Here is a 14591-nt window from a genome sequence, read left to right on the forward strand (position 1 = left end):
TTGCTAGCATGTGAGATGAGTGCAATTGTGCAGTAGTTTGAACATTCTTTGGTATTACCCTTCTTTGGGACTGTAATGAAAACTGATCTTTTCCAGTCCTGTGGCCATTGCTGAGTTTTCCATATTTGCTGGCATACTGAGTGCAGCACTTTCACAGCATCATCTTTTAGGATTTGAAATAGCGCAACTGGAATTCCATCAATTCCACTGGCTTTGTTCATAGTGATGCTTCCTAAGGCCCACTTGACTTCACATTCCAGGATGTCTGGCTCTAGCTGAGTGATCACACCATCGTGGTTATCTGGGTCATGATCTTTTTTGTATAGTTCTGTGTAATCTTGCCTCCTCTTCTTAGTATCTTCTGCTTCTGTTAGGTCCATACCATTTCTGTCCTTTATTGTGCCCATCTTTGCATGAAATGTTCCCTTGGTATCTCTAATTTTCTTGAAGAGATCGCTAGTCTTTCCCATTCTATCGTTTTCCTCTATTCCTTTGCACTGATCACTGAGGAAGGCTTTCTTATCTCTCCTTGCTATTTTTTGGAACTCTGCATTCACTTGGGTACATCTTACCTTTTCTCCTTTGCCTTTAGCTTCTCTTTTCTCAGCTATTTGTAAGGCCTCCTACGACAACAATTTTGCCTTTTTGATTTTATTTTTCTTAGGGATCGTCTTGATCTCTGCCTCCGGTACAATCATGAACATCCATCCATAGCTCTGCAGATCTAATCCTTTGAATCTATTTTTCACTTCCACTGTATAATCGTAAAGTATTTGATTTAGGTCATACCTGAATGACCTAGTGGTTTTTCCTGTTTTCTTCAACTTAGATCTGAATTTTGCAAAAAGGAGTTCATGGTCTGAGCCACAAACATCTCCTGGTCTTGTTGTTGCTGACTGTATAGAGCTTTTCCACCTTTGGCTGCAAAGAATATAATCAATATCATTTCGGTATTGACTATCTGGTGATATCCATGTGTAGAGTCATCTCTCGTTTTGCAGGAAGAGGGTGTTTGCTATGACCAGTGCATTCTCTTGGCAAAACAGTGTATATAGATAAATAAGATACTTAGATATAGAGATAGATGGAGATAGCTTTCCTTTTCTCAATGTTCTCTAGAATGGGAAAAATTTGCAAGCCATGACTTTGCTTAAAGTTTCCTTAGTAAAAACAATGATCAAAACAAATAGGCAAAAATCTGTCTCACTCAAAATATGTCTACTGTTATTTAGAAAAGAATTAGCATTTTATCTTGAACCTTTAGTTCAAGTAAGGGTTTTCTTAGTAGTAGTTTGACTTCCATGACAATTATATATTTTAAGTGTAGAGAGTATAAAATATTTTATATCACATTAAATATTTCAGTTTTTTTACATTTTTATTTTATATTCGAATAGAATTGATTAACAATGTTGTCTTAGTTACAGGTATATAGCAAAGTGGTTCAGTTATATATCTATTATTTTTCAAATTATTTTCCCATTTATATTATTACAGAGTATTGAGCAGAGTTCCCTGTGCTACACAGTAGGTTCTTGTTGGTTATGTATTTTAAATATGCATTGTGTACATGTCAATCCGAAACTTCCAATCTATCCCCCCACTCTTAATATTTTAGTTTTAATATGCATTTTTCTTGTACTCTTTAATTCAATGCATCAAACAGGATCATGTGTATGAGCAGGCTGTAAATGAGTCATATTAAAAATAAATATCAAACCTAATCACCCTTGGGAATGTAGCTCTGCAGAACATCCCAGTATTCCAAATCAGATCAACCTGTCTCCCTTTTATATTGAAATTATAGTAATGTTAGTTTAAATACAGGTAAGCTCTGAAGATATGGAACTTTTCAGAAAGCCTATAAACTGAATTCCAGATTTCTGTCCCAGAGAAGAAACTTTATCGAGATTCTGTTATCTATGAAATTTCTACATTAATAATTTAAATACTGTTACAATGAGAAAAAAAGAGTCAAAAATTATCAATCTGAAAAAAAAAACAACAAAAAAGTTAAAGCACATTAATTAGTTGGATAGCATATTCATGGCTAATTATTTCATAGATCCTTTATTTAATACCAAAATTGACAATGAGGGACTACAGTCAGAGAAATAGGTGTCATTATTTTCCTAATGCAATGGGCTTTAAATCTTGGGAAAACTGATTAAGGCTCCTGTATCTACCTATATTTCTTAACAATCAGTTATTGTTATTCAGTCACTCAGTTGTGTCTGACTCTTTGGCACCGCATGAACTGCAGCACATCAGGCTTCCCTGTCCTTTACTGTCTCCTGTAGTTCACTCAAATTCATGTCTACTGAGTCAGTGATGCCATCCAACCATCCAATCCTCTGCCACCCCATTCTCCTCTGGCCCTCAATCTTTCCCAGCATCAGTCTTTTCCAATGAGTTGGCTCTTTGCATCAGGTGGACTGAATATTCTGACTTAAAATGTGATATTCTTTTATTCACCACACATTTAGTGGGCGCATACTTTTACCAAAAAGTATAAGGATGAAGGATCACAATAGATTGAAAGAGATCCAAAATGATTAGAACACAAAGTTTGTAACATAACATCACAACACAATGTTTGTAACATAATATCACAACAAAAACACTGCAAATATTTTTGTGATGTGTTTGGGGAGTACTGAAGACACAGCAATTAACTGTATGCAGGAGGCAGAAAAGACTTCCCAGAAGAGCTGACATTGAAGTTTGATCTTGCAATATGGCAATGTTGTGCTGATTGTAAACTGCAATACAATTTTGATAAATATGAGATTGATTCCTCATTTAGGGAGATGGTGATGGACAGGGAGGCCTGGTGTGCTTCGATTCATGAGGTCGCAAAGAGTTGGACATGACTGAGCGACTGAACTGAACTGAGCTGAACTGAATGTCAAAATAGTAAAATTCATTTTAATTTATGGCCAAAACATTACCACTTATATACATCAAATGCAAATCTGCCTCCCACCATTTCTTGCTTCCCACCCCTGTTGAATTCACTGTAGTCAGGTTTCTATTTCTACACGTCAGTAAAACTCTGTGTCATAAGTGATCTTCATGTTGCTAAATCCAAATGTGATCTCTCAATCCTTGTCTTACTTGACCTGGTTAGTGTATCGCTTGGAGAAAGTGAAAGTCACTCAGTCAGTGTCCGACTCTGTGATCCCGTGGACTGTCCATGGAATTCTCCAGGCCAGAATACTGAGTGGGTAGCCTTTCCCTTCTCCAGGGGATCTTCCCAACACAGGGATTGAACCCAGGTCTCCTGCGTTACAGGCAGATTCTTCACCATGTGAGCCACCAGGGAAGCTACTTTCCTTTAGGTCATTCCTCAAGTTCACCTTTTCAGTGAAATCTTACTCTTTCTAAAAGTGTAATTTCCATCATAATTATTTGTATCCCAGTTTGTTTTCATTTTCTCTTTTAGCACTTGTAACTGTCACTATGTAATTTACTCATTTACTTTTTTTATTTTTTGTCTTTCCCAACAGAGTCTGCTTCATTATGACAGAGAAATTTTTATGTTTTTTTCACTATATCTCTAATATTTAGAAGCAGTGTCTGACACATAATAGATGTTCAATAGATGCTTGTTAAATAAATATGTGTATATAGCAGAGATTCAGGATTATAGAAATAAGAATCAGTACTGAGTATTTATTTTTCTGTGCTGTGGAAGTTACTAAGAAAGAAGTATGAATATGTATGTTGTTGTTTAGTTGCTAAGCCATGTCTAACTCTTTGTGACCCCATGGCTGCAGCCCACCAGTCTCCTCTGTCCATGGGATTTCCCAGGCAAGAATACTGGAGTGGCTTGCCATTTCCTTCTCCAGGAGATCATCTTGACCCAGGAATTGAACTTGCGTGTCTTTAATTGGCAGGCAGATTCTTTACCACTTTAGCCACCATATTTTCTGCTAAGTCAGAGGCCCTGTCAACTGGGAGGAGTGTGAGAAAAATACATCAGGTATGAACCCCTGTCCCAAAGTCTACACTGATTTCTTCCCAGGCCAGAATTCCAGCTAAAAGTTGAGGTGGTGACAGTTCTAAAGCTGCACTTTAACAAATATTGGCATTCTTTTCATGAAAGAATGTGTTTCCCAACTTTTCCTCTATTTTCTCTAAAAACTTATTCAATTTTAACCCTGGCCAAAGACTCATTTTATTTGGCTTGATGTTTCTAATTGGGATTATTCTCTCCACTGAAGGATTTGCAAATATATACATGGTCAACCTTGTGCATAATATTGTGATTTTGCCACCTCATGTTCTCTTAGCTTCCAAAAATTCATGCAAAATATTTCCACCAGAATATATAAAATTAACTCCCTTGGCTTTCAAACAATTTCAATTAAAATCAGCAACACACTATGCTAGATTTCTTAATCTTAAAAATTACTATTTTCAGCAGGATTTTTAAAAGTTATCAATCTCGACTGGTATTTTTTTTTTAGATGCCCTAACTTATATAATGGCAACCCACTCCAGTATTCTTGCCTGGAGAATCCCATGGACAGAGAGCCTGGCACGCTACAGTCCATGGTGTCACAAGAGTCGGATATGACATAGCGACTAAACCACCACCATGCCAACTTACATAGCAGAGAAAAGTTGAGATCTCAGTCATTTATCTCGACTGAAATTTACTTTTAATTTATGCCAAAACCAAGTATATAACAGCACACTTGAGGTGATAGATACTTTCTTCCATGGAGGTATTCAAGGACCAGCTGATGAAGCCTCCACAATCTTCCACATTCAACTTTACTTAGTTAGTTTAGTTGCTCAGGTCAGTTCAGTTCAGTCGCTCAGTCGTGTCCAACTCTTTGTGACCCCATGAATCGCAGCACTCCAGGCCTCCCTGTTCATCACCATCTCCCGGAGTTTACTCAGACTCATGTCCATCGAGTCCGTGATACCATCCAGCCATCTCAACCTCGGTCGTCCCCTTCTCCTCCTGCCCCCAATCCCTCCCAGCATCAGAGTCTTTTCCAATGAGTCAACACTTCGCATGAGGTGGCCAAAGTACTGGAGTTTCAGCTTCAGCATCATTCCATCCAAAGAAATCCCAGGGTTGATCTCCTTCAGAATGGACTGGTTAGATCTCCTTGTAGTCCAAGGTACTCTCAAGAGTCTTCTCCAACACCACAGTTCAAAAGCATCAATTCTTTGACGTTCAGCCTTCTTCACAGTCCAACTCTCACATCCATACATGACCACTGGAAAAACCATAGCCTTGACTAGATGGACCTTTGTTGGCAAAGTAATGTCTCTGCTTTTGAATATGCTATCTAGGTTGGTCATAACTTTTCTTCCAAGGAGTAAGCGTCTTTTAATTTCATGGCTGCAGTCACCATCTGCAGTGATTTTGGAGCCCCCAAAAATAAATTCTGACACTGTTTCCACTGTTTCCCCATCTATTTCCCATGAAGTGATGGGACCAGATGCCATGATCTTTAGTTGCTCAGTCATGTCCAACTCTTTATGACCCCATGGACTGCAGCATGCCAGGCCTCCCAGTCCATCACCAGCTCACAGAGTTCACTCAGACTCATGTCCAATGAGTCAGTGATGCCATCCAACCATCTCATCCTGTCATACCCTTCTACTCCTGCCTTCAATCTTTCCCAGCATCAGGGTCTTTTCAAATAAGTCAGCTCTTCACATCAGGTGGCCAAAGTATTGGAGTTTCAGCTTCAACATCAGTCCTTCCAATGAACACTCAGGACTGATCTTCTTTAGGATAAACTGGTTGAATCTCCTTGCAGTCCAAGGGACTCTCAAGAGGCTTCTCCAACACCACAGTTCAAAAGCATCAATTCTTCAGCATTCAGCTTTCTTTATAGTACAACTCTCACATCCATACATGACTACTGGAAAAACCATAGCTTTGACTAGACGGACCTAACAAGTAGAGTCCATAAAATATACACAAATGATCATTTCTCAAGTATTTGAAATATTTTTTTCTATTTATATTTTATAAATCTCTCTGCCACTTTCAAAATATTTTTATTGATAGGGAGCTTAAATCACCATCTTATTTTGACCACCAATTCTCCACCCAGAATAAGTAACTGAGTTTCCATTAATTCAATGTTAAAATTAATGTTACTGTTGAAGCCTGCCTTGAAGAATTTTGAGCATTACTTTACCAGCATGTAAGATGAGTGCAATTGTGCGCTATTTGAGCATTCTTTGGCACCTTTCTTTGGGATTGGAATGAAAACTGATCTTTTCCAGTTCTGTGGCCAATGCTCAGTTTTCCAAATTTGCTGGCATGCTGAGTGCAGCATTTTCAAAGCATCATCTTTTAGGATTCGAAGTAATTCAACTGGAATTCCTTCACCTCCACTAGCTTTGTTTGTAGTGATGCTTCCTGAGGCCCACTTGACTTTGCATTCCAGGATGTCTGGCTCGAGCTGAGTGATCACACCCTCGCAGTTATGTGGGTCATGAAGATCTTTTTTGTATAGTTCTGTGTAATATTGCCACCTCTTCTTAGTATCTTCTGCTTCTGTTAGGTCCCTACCATTTCTGTCCTTTATTGTGCCCATCTTTGCATGAAAGTCTCCCTTGATATCTCTAATTTTATTGACAAGATCTCTAGTCTTTCCCATTCTATCATTTTCCTCTATTTCTTTGCACTGATCACTGAGGAAGGCTTTCTTATCTCTCCTTGCTATTCTTTGGAACTGTGCATTTACTTGGGTATATCTTTCCTTTTCTCCTTTGCCTTTAGCTTCTCTTTTCTCAGCTATTTGTAAGGCCTCCTCAGACAACCATTTTGCTTTTTTGCATTTCTTTTTCTTGGGGATGGTCTTGATCCCTGTCTCCTGTACAATGTCATGAACCTCCGTCCATAGGTCTTCAGGCACCCTGACTATCAGATCTAATCCCTTGAATCTATTTCTCACTTCCACTGTATAATCATAAGGGATTTGATTTAGGTCATACCTGAATGGTCTAGTGATTTTCCCTGCTTTCTTCAATTTAAGTCTGAATTTGGCAATAAGGGGTTCATGATTTCAGCCACAGTCAGTTCCTGGTCCTGTTTTTGCTGAATGAATAGAGCTTCTCCATCTTTGGCTGCAAAGAATATAATCAGATTTTTATATTGACCATCTGGTGATGTCCATGTGTACAGTCTTCTCTTGTGTTGTTGGAAGAGGGTGTTTGCTATGACCAGTGCATTCTCTTGGCAAAACTCTATTAGCATTGCCCCTGCTTCAAACTGTACTCCAAGACCAAACTTACTTGTTACTCCAGGTGTTTCTTGACTTCCTACTTTTGCATTCCAATACCCTAGAATAAAAAGGACATCTTTTGGGGGTATTAGTTCTAGAAGGTCTTGTAGGTCTTCATAGAACCATTCAACTTCAGCCTCTTCAGCATTACAGGTCAGGGCATAGACTTGAATTACTGTGATATTGAATGGTTTGCCTTAGAAATGAGCAGAGATCATTCTGTCATTTTTGAGATTGCAACCAAGTTCTATTTTGTTGACTATGATGGCTACTCCATTTCTTCTATGGGATTCTTGCCCACAGTAGTAGATATAATGGTCATCTGAGTTAAAGGCACCCATTCCAGTCCATTTTAGTTGGCTGGTTGGCATTCAATATCCAGCTGCCAGGCAAAGGAGAGAAAGTGTGGAGGAGCATACAGGGAGTTTTTATGAGGTAGGCTTAGACATGACATAAATCATATCTACATTGCATCAGCCAGCACTCAGACTTTCAGCTTCTTCCTATGTAAAGAGAGTCTGGAAAACCAGTACCAAAGAAAAAAGGGAAACTGATTTTTAAATTTAGGCAGTCTCTGCCACAATCTCCTCTGTTGGTCACTAATATCCATTTTCCCTTTTGCTCCCGCATGTAGAACTAATTCATCCACTCTTCTAAAATCCTATACAGTCATTGGATTCAGGTTGATGTCTAGTATCTTCTAGTGATATTAATACAAAAGCTCTCCATTAAATTCAAATGTGGCTCTTATGAATATAAAACAACATATTTCCATCTTAAACTCCCAAACCATATACATACCCACTTTACTAAGGTAGTGAAAAAATAAATAAAATTTTCCATTCACAAAAGGAAAATAGTGACTATGGCATGAATTTGTCAGTTCAGTTCAGTCACTTAGTTGTGTCCGACTCTTTGTGACTCTATGGATTGTAGTATGCCAGGCTTCCCTGTCCTTCACCAAGTCCTGGAGCTTGCCCAAACTCATGTCCATCGAGTCGGTGATGTCATCCAACCACCTCATTCTCTGTTGTCCCCTTCTCCCCCTGCCTTCAATCTTTCCAAGCATCAGGATCTTTTCCAGTGAGTCAGTTCTTTGCATCATGTGGCCAAAGTATTGCGTTTCAGCTTAGCATCAGTCCTTCCAATGAATGTTCAGGATTGATTTCCTTTAGGATGGACTGGTTGGATCTCCTTTCAGTCCAAGGGACTCTCAAGAGTCTTCTCCAACACCACAGTTCAAGAGTATCAATTCAGTATCATGCATCAAACCTCGATGCTTGGGGCTGGTGCACTGAGACAACCCAGAGGGATGGTACACGGAGGAAGGAGGGAGGGGGGGTTCAGGATGGGGAACATGTGTATACCTGTGGCGGATTCATGTTGATGTATGGCAAAACCAATACAATATTGTAAAGTAATTAACCTCCAATTAAAATAAATAAATTTATATTTTTAAAAAAGTATCAATTCTTCAGTGCTCAGCTTTCTTTATAGTCCAGCCCTCACATCCATTCGGAGAAGGCAACGGTACCCCACTCCAGTACTCTTGCCTGGAAAATCCCATGGATGGAGGAGCCTGGTGGGCTGCAGTCCATGGGGTCGCTAGGAGTCAGACACGACTGAGCGACTTCACTTTCACTTTTCACTTTCATGCATTGGAGAGGAAATGGCAACCCACTCCAGTATTCTTGCCTGGAGAATCCCAAAGATGGGGGAGTCTGGTGGGCTGCCATCTATGGGGTTGCACAGAGTCGGACACTACTGAAGCGACTTAGCAGCAGCAAATCCATTCCTGAATACTGGAAAAACAATAGCTTTGACTAAAAGGACCTTTGTTGGCAAAGTAACATCGCTGTTTTTTAATATGCTGTCTAGGTTGGTCATAGCTTTTCTTCCAAGGAGCAAGTGTCTTTTAATTTCATGGCTACAGTCATCATCTGGAGTGATTTTGGAGCCCAAGAAAATAAAGCTTGTCACTGTCTCCACTGTTTCCCCATCTATTTGCCATAAAGTGATGGGACGAGATGCCATGATCTTCGTTTTTTGAGTGTTGAGGTTTAAGCCAGCTCTTTCACTCTCCTCTTTTCACTTTCATCAAGAGGCTCTTTAGTTCTTCTTCACTTTCTGCCATAAGGGTGGTGTCATCTACGTATCTGAGGTTATTGATATTTTTCCTGGAAATCTTGATTCTGCTTATGCTTCATCCAGCCCAGCATTTCATATGATGTACTCTACATATAAGTTAAACAAACAGGATGACAAGACAGCCTTAACATACTCCTTTCCCAATTGGGAACCAGTCTGTTGTTCCATATCCAGTTCTAACTGTTCCTTCTTTATCAGCATACAGATTTCTCAGAAAGCAGGTAAGGTAGTCTGGTATTCCCATTTCTTGAAGAATTTTCCACAGCTTGTTGTGATCTACACAGTCAAAAGCTTTGGTGTAATTAATAAAGCAGAAATAGATGTTTTTCTGGAATTCTCTTGCTTTTTCTATGATCCAGCTGATGCTGGCAATTTGATCTCTGGCTCTTCTCCCTTTTCTAAATACAGCCTGAACATCTAGAATTCACAGTTCATATACTGTTGGGCATGGCTTGGAGAACTTGGGGAATTACTTTGCTAGCATGTGAAATGAGTGCAATTGTGTGGTAGTTTGAACATTCTTTGCGATTGGAATGAAAACAGGCCTTTTCCAGTCCTGTGATCTCCAAATTTGCTGGCATATTGAGTGCAGCACTTTCACAGCATCATCTTTTAGTAGTTCAACTGGAATTCCATCACCTCCACTGGCTTTGTTCATAGTGATGCTTTCTAAGGCCCACTTGCCATCGCATTCCAGGATGTCTGGTTCTATGTGAGTGATCACACCATCGTGGTTATCTGGGTTATGAAGATCTTTTTTGTATAGTTCTTCTGTGTAATCTTGCCACCTCTTAATATCATCTGCTTCTGTTAGGTCCATACCATTTCTGTCCTTTATTGTGCCCATCTTTGCATGAAATGTTCCCTTGGTATCTCTAATTTTCTTGAAAAGATCTCTGGTTTTTCCTATTCTATTATTTTCCTCAATTTCTTTGCACTGATTGGTGAGGAAGGCTATCTTATCTCTCCTTGCTTTTCTGTGGAGCTCTGCATTCAGTTGGGTATATCTTTCCTTTTCTCCCTTGCCTTTAGCTTCCACTCCCCTAAAGTCCTATCCAGTCATTTCATTCAGCTTGATGTCTAGTATCTTCTAGTGATGTTAATTTAAAAATAATACAAAATATTAATACAAGTCCTTGCCTTAGAAGCTAAAGGCAAGAATTTATGAATCCCTGCAAAGCAGACATTTTGAACAGCCCCTACACATGAGGAGATGCACATTGCCTAATGAGGCTTGGAGTTTAATTTCTGGGAACATCCCCTTTATCCATTTTTCCCCTGGTTCCTTCCTCCATCTTTTGAAAAATCCCTGATCATCATAGCCACACCTGATGTTGATGTGAGATCAGGCCCTTCATTGGGGCTGCAGAAGATTTGGAAACCTGATTCCTGCTTTAGTGAGGAGGTCACATTCTTAATCTGATATTTATCATAGGCCATTAGATTGTCCAAAGCTATTTCAATTTAATTTCCTATTTTTGTAAGTATAATGGCAACTTTTTTTCCATCCCTTTAAACTCCCAAATTTCTGTGCTTTCTTAATTTTCTTTGATTTCTTGATCCAGGCCTGGAAGTAGGATATATCATTTTCATTCATAATCTATGAGCCAGAGAGCCAGATGTCAGTCATGTGGCCCTACCCAACTTCAGGGAAGGCTTAAGAATGAAGTCTAGTTGAGGACTCAGCAGAAAGGAAACCAGTTTTGTAAGCAGTCAGCTGATTTCTGCAATAACTATTTAGTTTAAAGGATTGTTACAGTTTGGAGGGTAAAGATTTTTGTTTTCTTTTGTTTTATATTTTCCTGATAGACAATGATGACAAGAAAGTCTTAGAACTTCTGCGAAATACATTGTAATGTTCCCAAGGATTCCTATTCTGCAAACTTTTGCTCTAATAGAAATAGCTTGATTTTTAAAACTGAAAAATAAAACACATATAGTATAGTTTTGAAGTAATAAAAGACTCATTCTGCCCTGTTTTTCTTTGGCTTAGTTTTAGAATCATGTGCTTTGAGTCTGCTTCTTGTCTGTCTTCCCCACTATATTCTTAGTTCATGAAAGCCAGTTTTCATTTTGTATACCCATACTAATCTGGGGAGTTGTTCAAGACTCAGGGGAGTAGAAGAGAGTATGAATGCATTCTAATGAATTTTTAAGAAATCAACTAATAAATCATAATATCACTGTGATCAACTGTCCCTAGTGAAATATTTAAGCATTAGAAAAAACATGTTTCCAAGACAGTATGAGCTATTCTTTGGTGAAAGTACAGATTCATCAAGTCAAATTATCTGTTTAATTTATGTATGAATGACTAGTGTGTGGAATTTTTTCATGCAGAAGTCCCAAGAACAATATTAGAATGAGAAAAAAGACTGCAGGGTGTTATTTCCAAGATAGGTTTTGCCCATTAGAGCACTACAGATTCTAGCTCCTTTTAGTAGTTCAGCTACAATTCATGACAGGGATTAAAATGTGAGCTTACTGGGAGACCCTGCAAACAAGTAGTTTTTTTTCCTTGTGAGCAGTAATTAAAGTATGACCAACCTAAATATCTCTAAATTTCCTTGATGGAGGCTTCTAGGACAAATCAACAAGTAGTAAAATTTGTCTAGGTTTCCCAGGTGGCACTAATGGTAAAGAACATCCTCACCAATGAAGGAGACTTAAGAGACCCAGGTTCGATCCCTGCATTGGGAAGATCCCCTGGAATAGGAAATGGCAACCCATTCCAGTACTCTTGCATGGAGAAGCCTATGGATAGAGGAACCAGGTGGGCTATGGTCCATAGGGTTGCAAAGAGTCAGACACAACTGAAGCAACCTAGCTCTTTAAAAATAATAACTTAGACAATTACCTCTAGCTTTCACCCCTAATTATCATCTTATTTTCATCATCATTTGTTTTAATCTCTAGTAGATGACCAGTGTAAAGAAAGCTAAGGCTTGACTTCATTGTGAATCACCTTCAAGGTTATTGACACCTTGTTATAGACTGAAAGAGCCTGTCCCTTTAAAATGCATATTGAGCTGAAATCCTGATCCCGAATATGATGGTATTACGTGAGGCCTTTGAGAAGTGATTAGATCATGGGAGTGGAACTTTGATAAATGAGATACACTGGGCTTCCCAAGTGGTGCCAGTCGTAAAGAACTCTCCTGCAAATGCAGGAGATGCATAAGAGATGTTGGTTTGAACCCTGGGTAGGGAAGATCCCCTGGAGGAGGGCGCTGCAACACACTCCAGTATTCTTGCCTGGAGAATCCCATGGACAGAGGAGCCTGGCAGGCTACAGTCCATAGGGTCACAAAGAGTCGGATATGACTGAAATGACTTAGCACACAAGCACATGCCCTACTAAAGAAACCACAGAGAGCTGTCTTGCCCCTTCTGATAAGAGAAGACACAGCTGGAAAACTACAGTCTGTGAACCAGAAGGCAGCAAGATCTCAGCACCTTAATACAAGAGTTTTCAATGTCCAGAACTGTGAGCCATAAATGATGTTTGTATCAGACACCCAGTCTATAACTATGTACACCCATATGAGCAAGGGTTTTGTCGTAGACAGCTCCTTGCATTCTTCTGGTATCGCAAGGAAAACCTCTTTGGTATTGATGTGAAAACACAGTACTTTTCATGCTTCTGCCCTCATGGAAAACATACATTTGCTTTCTCAGCTACTCAGGGAGTTATATTTTCTCTCTATTTTTCTCAGAATAGCCAAAGAGTCAGTATTCTTTAATATATATATTTATAATGTCTACTAGAAGCACTTCAACAAATTTCTATCACCACATTAAAAATTGGATAAAGTTTTAGAGCATCTTAATTCAGTAATTTGTCTTGCTAAATATGAAAAAGTGAAGAGTTTTATTTCCTTTGACTAACATGAACTTGGGAACTAGAGTCACGGTTGTTCCCCGCCCCCCGCCGCCCCGCTTTGACTCATTAAAGCTTGAATTCTATCATCCATTTTGTTTTATCTTCATTATACATTTTATTTTTTACTAGTTACCACAGACTTAATGATTCTAAATATATAGTCTGTCAGCTCAGGACATCTGCAATAAGCATTTTTTTAAACCTTGATTATGGTACATAAAACCTTTAGAGAATTACACAAAGCCTATACTATTCATTCCATTTTTAATTCATCCCTTCAAATTAATGGTTTCTATTAATTAGACAACAAAAACTGAAAAGGGAAAAAATTGAAGGTGCAGCGTTTTTCATCTAAAGGTACACTGCTGTAAGAGATGTTAAACAGTTGAGCTAAATTTTAATGAATTCTGAGATAAGTTTTAATTAGGGTTGACATATGAACTGAATAGTTCTACAGTACCCTATACATGAAGGGTTCTTTTTAAAAAACTAAAACCTATGATTATTATATGTAATTAGTGTTACAAATGAAAAGGTATGAATGGCACATTTTTGGTGCCAGGAGAATATTAATTCAGACCTCATTCCTAATAAGCTTCCAGTTCACACTGGCCATTTGCTAACTGTGCCATATTTCATGAAAGTTAACATTTGGACATTTAGTCCCTGAACAAAAAGTATAAGGACATTAAACTGCTGCTGTTTAGTTGCTCCGTCGTGTCTGACTCTTTGGAACACCATGGACTGTAGACCTCCAGGCTCCTCTGTCTATGGGATTTCCCAGGCAAGAATACTGAAGTGGGTTGTCATTTCCTTCTCCAGGGTATCTTCTCAACCCAGGGATTGAACCCAAGGGTCTTGGCTTGCCGGTGGATTCTTTACCACTGAGCCACCTGGGAAGCTCCCAAGGACCATGTATCTGTTGTTATTGTGCTTGTAATTTCTCTAATTAATTTAATTCTAGATCTACATGATTTTTTAACTGTTGTTCTTTAAAATATTCCACACATGCCAACTGGCAGATCCAGTCTAATCTGAAAGATGGTGAAGAATTTCAACAACCACACAGTTCAGGTAAACTTAATAGACAGTAATGCTGCAGATGTACCAACTGTGCCAGCTTCTATTAGAGCACATGTCTTGTTAGTTAGCCAACAAATAAATGACTCACTTTAAAGGAGAAATTTATCTGGCCCACTGGACAATGAGGTAGAGTTCCTGTAACTCTTCTAATTCAGTACTGAAGAGACAGAATGAGGTTATTTTAAAATACTGCTCTACCCCTACATCTTTAG

Source organism: Oryx dammah, unplaced genomic scaffold (genome assembly GCF_014754425.2).
Source record: "Oryx dammah isolate SB20612 unplaced genomic scaffold, SCBI_Odam_1.1 HiC_scaffold_28, whole genome shotgun sequence".
NCBI lineage: Eukaryota > Metazoa > Chordata > Mammalia > Artiodactyla > Bovidae > Oryx > Oryx dammah.